General features: G+C 38.5%; 1 non-coding gene across 1 annotated transcript; it reads left to right on the forward strand.

Annotated features, from left to right (window-relative positions):
- Positions 1-3232: 3232 nt before the first annotated feature.
- LOC148548936 (small nucleolar RNA R71) lies at positions 3233-3340 on the forward strand. Its single transcript, XR_015898920.1, has one exon. It is a non-coding gene; the product is annotated as a small nucleolar RNA R71 (small nucleolar RNA).
- Positions 3341-7293: the final 3953 nt, after the last annotated feature.

Below are 7293 nucleotides of genomic sequence, written 5' to 3' on the forward strand. Positions count from 1 at the left end.
GCCATCCCCTAGCCACTGGTTTGAGGTCATGCCTTCTTAATTGAACCGGCTTGCCTCTTGAGTCAATTTTCCATTGAGCTCCTTCCTCACATATGTTTATGAGGACTTGGTCCAACCTTTGATCAAAGTTGACCCTTCTTGTGTAGGGTCGTGCGTTCTCTTCCATCATTGGCAAGTTGAACGCCAGCCTTACATTTTCCGGACTGAAATCTAAGTATTTCCCCCGAACCATGGTAAGCCAATGCTTTGGATTCGGGTTCACACTTTGATCATGGTTCGTTGTGATCCATGCGTTTGTATAGAACTCTTGAACCATTAGGATCCCGACTTGTTGAATGGGGTTGGTGAGAACTTCCCAACCTCTTCTTTGGATTTCAAGTCGGATCTCCGGATACTCATTCTTCTTGAGCTTGAAAGGAACCTCAGGGATCACTTTCTTCTTGGCCACAACTTCATAGAAGTGGTCTTGATGGACCTTTGAGATGAATCTCTCCATCTCCCATGACTCAGAGGTGGAAGCAATTGCCTTTCCTTTCCTCTTCCTAGAGGTTTCTCTGGCCTTAGGTGCCATAAATGGTTATGGAAAGACAAAAAGCTATGCTTTTACCACACCAAACTTAAAATGTTTGCTCGTCCCCGAGCAAAAGAAGAAAGAAAGAAGTAGAAGAAGAAGAGAAAAGGAGGAGAGGGAGAGAGAGGTGTTTTCGGCCAAGGGGTGAAGAAAGGGTTGTGTTGTTTGAAAATGAAGAAGGAATGAGGGGTTTATATAGGAGTGGTGGGAGGGTTAGGGTTCGGCTATTAGGGTTGGGTTTGGGAGGGAAATTATTTTGAATTTGAAGGTAGGTGGGGATTTTGGGGAAGAGAGGATGGATGTGAGTGGTGAAGAGGTGATGGGGAAGAGTGATTGAGTTGATTGGTGAGGGGTATTTGGGGAAGAGAGTTATGAAAAGGTGTAAAGAGGAGAGAAGAAGAGTAGGTGGGGATCCTGTGGGGTCTACAGATCCTGAGGAGATCCTGTGGGGTCCACAGATCCAGTGGGGCCAAGGACTTAACATCCCTGCTCTAATTAGGTGTGTAAAACGCCCTTGCTGTGCAATTCTAGCGTTTAACACCACTTCCATGCTTGTTTCTGGCATTAAACGCCAGCTCCATGCTTGTTTCTGGCGTTAAACGCCCAAATGGAGCTTGTTTCTGGCGTTTAACGCCAGCTTTCCTCTGGGTGCAATCCTGGCGTTTAAACGCCAGACTGCTGCTTATTTCTGGCGTTCATGCTCTGTTCTGGCGTTAAACGCCAGCCAGATGCTCCTTACTGGCGTTTAAATGCCAGTAAGCCCTTCCTTCAGGGTGTGCTATTTTCAATGCTATTTTTCATTCTATTTTTTATTTTTCAGTAGTTTTTGTGACTCCACATGATCATCAACCTAATAAAACACAAAATAATAAAGAGAAAATAAAATAAAATTGATTAAATAACATTGGGTTGCCTCCCAACAAGCGCTTCTTTAATGTCAATAGCTTGACAGTGAGCTCTCATGGAGCCTCACAGATGTTCAGAGCATTGTTGAGACTTCCCAACACCAAACTTAGAGTTTGGATATAGGAGTTCAACACCAAACTTAGAGTTTGGTTGTGGCCTCCCAATACCAAACTTAGAGTTTGACTGTGGTGGCTTTGGTTGACTCTGCAGTGAGAGAAGCTTTTCATGCTTTCTCTCCATGGTTACAGAAGGAGATCCTTGAGTTTTAAACACAAGGTTATCCTTATTCAGTTGAAGGATCAATTCTCCTCTGTCCACATCAATCACAGCTTTTGCTGTAGCTAGGAAGGGTCTTCCAAGGATGATAGATTCATCCTCATCCTTCCCAGTGTCTAGGATTAAGAAGTCAGCAGGGATGTAAAGGCCTTCAACCTTTACTAGCACGTCCTCTACTAGTCCATAAGCCTGTTTCATGGATTTGTCTGCCATCTCTAATGAGAATTTGGCAGCCTGTACCTTAAAGATTCCCAGTTTCTCCATTAGAGAGAGTGGCATGAGGTTTATCCCTGACCCAAGGTCACATAGAGCCTTCTCAAAGGTCATGGTGCCTATGGTACAAGGTATTAAGAACTTTCTAGGATCCTGTTTCTTCTGAGGCAATGTCAGTTGATCCAGATCACTCAGTTCATGGATGAGCAAGGGAGGTTTATCTTCCCAAGTCTCATTACCAAATAATTTGGCATTCAGCTTCATGATTGCACCAAGGTACTTGGTAACTTGCTCTTCAGTGACATCTTCATTCTCTTCAGAAGAAGAATACTCATCAGAGCTCATGAATGGCATAAGGAGGTTCAATGGAATCTCTATGGTCTCTAGATGATCCTCAGATTCCTTTGGTTCCACAAAGAAAAACTCCTTGGTGATCACTGGACGTCCCAGGAGGTCTTCCTCACTGGGATTCACGTCCCCCTCCTCCCTTGTAGGTTCGGCCATGATGGTTAAATCAATGGCCTTGCAGTCTCTCTTTAGATTTTCTTCTGTATTGCTTGGGAGAGTACTAGGAGGAGTTTCAGTGACTCTTTTACTCAGCTGGCCCACTTGTGCCTCCAAATTTCTAATGGATGACCTTGTTTCATTCATGAAACTTAGAGTGGCCTTAGATAGATCAGATACTATGTTTGCTAAGCTAGATGGATCCTACTCAGAGCTCTCTGTCTTTTGCTGAGTGGATGATGGAAAAGGCTTGCTATTGCTAAACCTGTTTCTTCCACCATTGTTAAAGCCTTGTTGAGGCTTTTGTTGATCCTTCCATGAGAAATTTGGATGATTCCTCCATGAGGGATTATAGGTGTTTCCATAGGGTTCACCCATGTAATTCACCTCTGCTATTGTAGGGTTCTCAGGATCATAAGCTTCTTCTTCAGAAGATGCCTCTTTAGTACTGTTGGATGATTCCTTCAATCCATTTAGACTCTGAGAGATCGTATTGACTTGCTGAGTCAATATTTTATTCTGAGCCAATATGGCATTCAGAGTATCAATTTCAAGAACTCCCTTCCTCATAGGCGTCCTATTATTCACAGGATTCCTTTCAGAAGTGTACATGAACTGGTTATTTGCAACCATGTCAATGAGTTCTTGAGCTTCTGCAGGCGTTTTCTTTAGGTGGATGGATCCACCTGCAAAATGGTCCAGTGACATCTTTGATAACTCAGACAGACCATCATAGAATATATCCAGGATGGTCCATTCTGAAAGCATGTCAGAAGGACACTTTTTGGTCAGTTCCTTGTATCTCTCCCAAGCTTCATAGAGGGATTCTCCTTCTTTCTGTCTGAAGGTTTGAACATCCACTCTAAGCTTGCTAAGCTTTTGAGGAGGAAAGAACTTGGCTAAGAAAGCCGTGACCAGCTTATCCCAAGAGTTCAGGCTATCTTTAGGTTGAGAGTCCAACCATACTCTAGCTCTGTCTCTTACAGCAAATGGGAAAAGCATAAGCCTGTAGACCTCGGGATCAACCCCATTGGTCTTAACAGTATCACAGATCTGCAAGAATTCAGTTAAGAACTGAAAAGGATCTTCTGATGGAAGTCCATGAAACTTGTAATTCTGTTGCATCAGAGAAACTAATTGAGGCTTAAGCTCAAAATTGTTTGCTCCAATGGCAGGGATTGAGATGCTTCTTCCATGTAAATTGGAATTTGGTGCAGTAAAGTCACCAAGCATCTTCCTTGCATTGTTATTGTTTTCGGCCATGTTGTCTTCTTTTTCGAAATTTTCAGTCAGATTTTCTCCAGAGAGTTGTGCTTTAGCTTCCCTTAGCTTCCTCTTCAGAGTCCTTTCAGGTTCAGGATCAGCTTCACCAAGAATGCTCTTATCCTTGTTCCTGCTCATATGAAAAAGAAGAGAACACAAAAGAAAATAAGGAATCCTCTATGTCACAGTATAGGGATTCCTTATGCAAGTGTAAGAAGAGAAGAATATAAGAAGGAGAAGAGGAAAAATTCGAACACAGAGAGGAAGAGAGGGTTCGAATTTTGAGATGAAGAGAAGTGTTAGTAAATAAATAAATAATTAGAATGAGATGAGAGAGAGGGAATTTCGAAAATTAATTAAATTAACATTAAAATTTAAAGTTAAATTTTGAAAATTAAAATTGAAATCAAATTAAACTAAAAATTAAAACAATTAGTTAAATAAATAAAAAAAGAATTTTGAAAAAGAGGGAAGGGATTTTCGAAAATTAGAAAGAGAGAGTTAGTTAGGTAGTTTTGAAAAAGATATGATTGAAACAAAAAGATAAGATTGATTGAAAAAGATTTGAAAATTAATTTTGAAAAGATAAGAAGTTAGAAAAGATTTTGAAATTGATTTTGAAAAAGATTTGATTGAAACTTATTTTGAAAAAAAAGAGATTTGAAAAATAAATTTAAAAAGATTTGATTTTAAAAATTAAAGTTGATTACTTGACTAACAAGAAACTAAAAAGATATGATTTAAAAATTAAAGATTGAACCTTTCTTAAGAGGCAAGTAACAAACTTTTAAAATTTTTTAATCAATCACATTAATTGTTAGCATTAACTTTGAAAATATGAAATAGAAATAAGAAAAAGATTTTGAAAATCAAATTGAAATTTTTGAAATTATGAAAGAAAAAGTGAAAAAGATTTGATTTTTTGAAAAAAATTTGAAAAAGATAGAATTTTTAAATTGAAAATTTGATTTGACTCATAAAAAACAACAAAATTTTAAAAATTTTTGAAAAAGTCAAGTCAAATTTTCGAATTTTATGAGTGAAAAAGGGAAAGATATTTTTTTGATTTTTGAATTTTTAATGATGAAAGAGAAAAACATCAAAAAGACTCAATGCATGAAAATTTTGGATCAAAACAAGAAAAATATGCAAGAGCACTTTGAATGCAAAGATGAACACCAAGAACACTTTGAATGTTAAGATGAACGCCAAGAACTTATTTTTGAAAAATTTTCAAGAAAAGAAAACATGCAAGACACCAAACTTAAAGATTTTTAATTTTTAGACACTAAGAATTCAAGAATGCATATGAAAAACAAGAAAAGACACAAAACAAGAAAATATGAAGATCAAACAAGAAGACTGGTCAAGAACAACTTGAAGATCATGAAGAATGCAATGCATGAAATTTTTGAAAATAATTTTTAGAAAATTAAAAAGATGCAATTGACACCAAACTTAAAACTTGACTCTAGACTCAAACAAGAAACACAAAAATTATTTTTGATTTTATGATTTTATAATTTTTTTGGATTTTCAAAATTTAATTAGGAAAAACGAAAAAGAAGAAAAAAATTTTGTATTTTTCGAAAATAAGAAATAAAAAGCTTAAAATTAAAATAAAATTACCTAATCTGAGCAACAAGATGAACCGTCAATTGTCCAAACTCGAACAATCCCCGGTAACGGCGCCAAAAACTTGGTGCGCGGAAATCGTGACGGTTCCATTCCTTGGTAACGGCGCTGAAAACTTTATACGCACGTTTATAATCTTAATTCTTTGTCACAACTTCGCACAACTGACCAGCAAGTGCACTGGGTCGTCCAAGTAATAAACCTTACGTGAGTAAAGGTCGATCCCACGGAGATTGTCGGCTTGAAGCAAGCTATGGTCACCTTGTAAATCTCAGTCAGGCGGATTCAAATGTATTAAGAGATTATAGTGTACTAAAAGATAATTAAAATAGGATAGAGATACTTATGTAATTTATTGGTGAGAGTTTCAGATAAGCATATAGAGATGCTTTTGTTCCTCTGAACCTCTGCTTTCCTGCTGTCTTCATCCAACCATTCCTACTCCTTTCCATGGCAAGCTTTATGTAGGGCATCACCGTTATCAATGGCTACATCCCATCCTCTCTGTGAAATGGTCCAATGCGCTGTCACTGCATGGCTAATCATCTGGCGGTTCTCGATCATACTGGAATAGGATTTACTATCCTTTTGCGTCTGTCACTACGCCCAGCACTCGCGAGTTTGAAGCTCGTCACAGCCATCCCTTCCCAGATCCTACTCGGAATACCACAGACAAGGTTTAGACTTTCCGGATCTCAAGAATGGCCATCCATGGGTTCTAACTTATACCACGAAGATTCTAATATCTTGGACTCGGTCCTCTGTATTAGATATCCAAGAGATACTCATTCTAGCTTGTTTGCATGTAGAACGGAAGTGTTTGTCAGGCACGCGTTCATAGGTGAGAATGATGATGAGCGTCACATAATCATCACATTCATCATGTTCTTGGGTGCGAATGGATATCTTAGAGAAGGAATAAGCTTGAATTGAATAGAAAAACATTAGTACTTTGTATTAATTCATGAGGAACAGCAGAGCTCCACACCTTAATCTATGGTGTGTAGAAACTCTACCGTTGAAAATACATAAGTGATAATGGTCTAGGCATGGCCGAGTGGCCAGCCCCCAAACGTGATCTCAAGATCAAGAGATAATCCAAAGATGTCCCAAAGATGTAAATACAATAGTAAAAATTCCTATTTATGCTAAACTAGTTACTAGGATTTACATAAATGAGTAAATGATGCAGAAATCCACTTTTGGGGCCCACTTGGTGTGTGCTTGGGCTGAGCATTGAGCTTTACACGTGTAGAGGTCTTTCTTGGAGTTGAACGCCAGTTTGTACCCTGTTTCTGGCGTTTAACTCCACTTTGTAACCTGTTTCTGGCGTTTGACTCCAGAATGCAGCATGGAACTGGCGTTCAATACCAGTTTACGTCATCTATCCTTAATCAAAGTATAGACTATTATATATTGCTGGAAAGCCCTGGATGTCTACTTTCCAACGCAATTGAGAGCGCACCATTTGGAGTTTTATAGCTCCAGAAAATCCACTTTGAGTGCAGGGAGGTCAAAATCCAACAGCATCTGCAGTCCTTCTTCAACCTCTGAATCTGATTTTTGCTCCGGTCCCTCAATTTCAGCCAGAAAATACCTGAAATCACAGAAAAACACACAAACTCATAGTAAAGTCCAGAAATGTGAATTTTAATTAAAAACTACTAAAAATATACTAAAAACTAACTAAATAATACTGAAAACTATGTAAAAACAATGTCAAAAAGCGTATAAATTATCCGCTCATCACTTAGAGGATGGAAAGGAAGCATGCAAAAGTGGAAGGAATACAAGAAATTGAAGGAACTGCAAAGCTGTCCAGCCTGACCTCTTCACACTTAACTGACCATAACTTGAGCTACAGAGATCCAATTGAGGCGGTTCTAGTTGCGTTGGAAAGCTAACATCCGGTGCTTCGAAATAAT

The sequence above is a fragment of the Arachis ipaensis genome, chromosome B8 (genome assembly GCF_059453495.1).
Source record: "Arachis ipaensis isolate K30076 ecotype BB chromosome B8, ASM5945349v1, whole genome shotgun sequence".
NCBI lineage: Eukaryota > Viridiplantae > Streptophyta > Magnoliopsida > Fabales > Fabaceae > Arachis > Arachis ipaensis.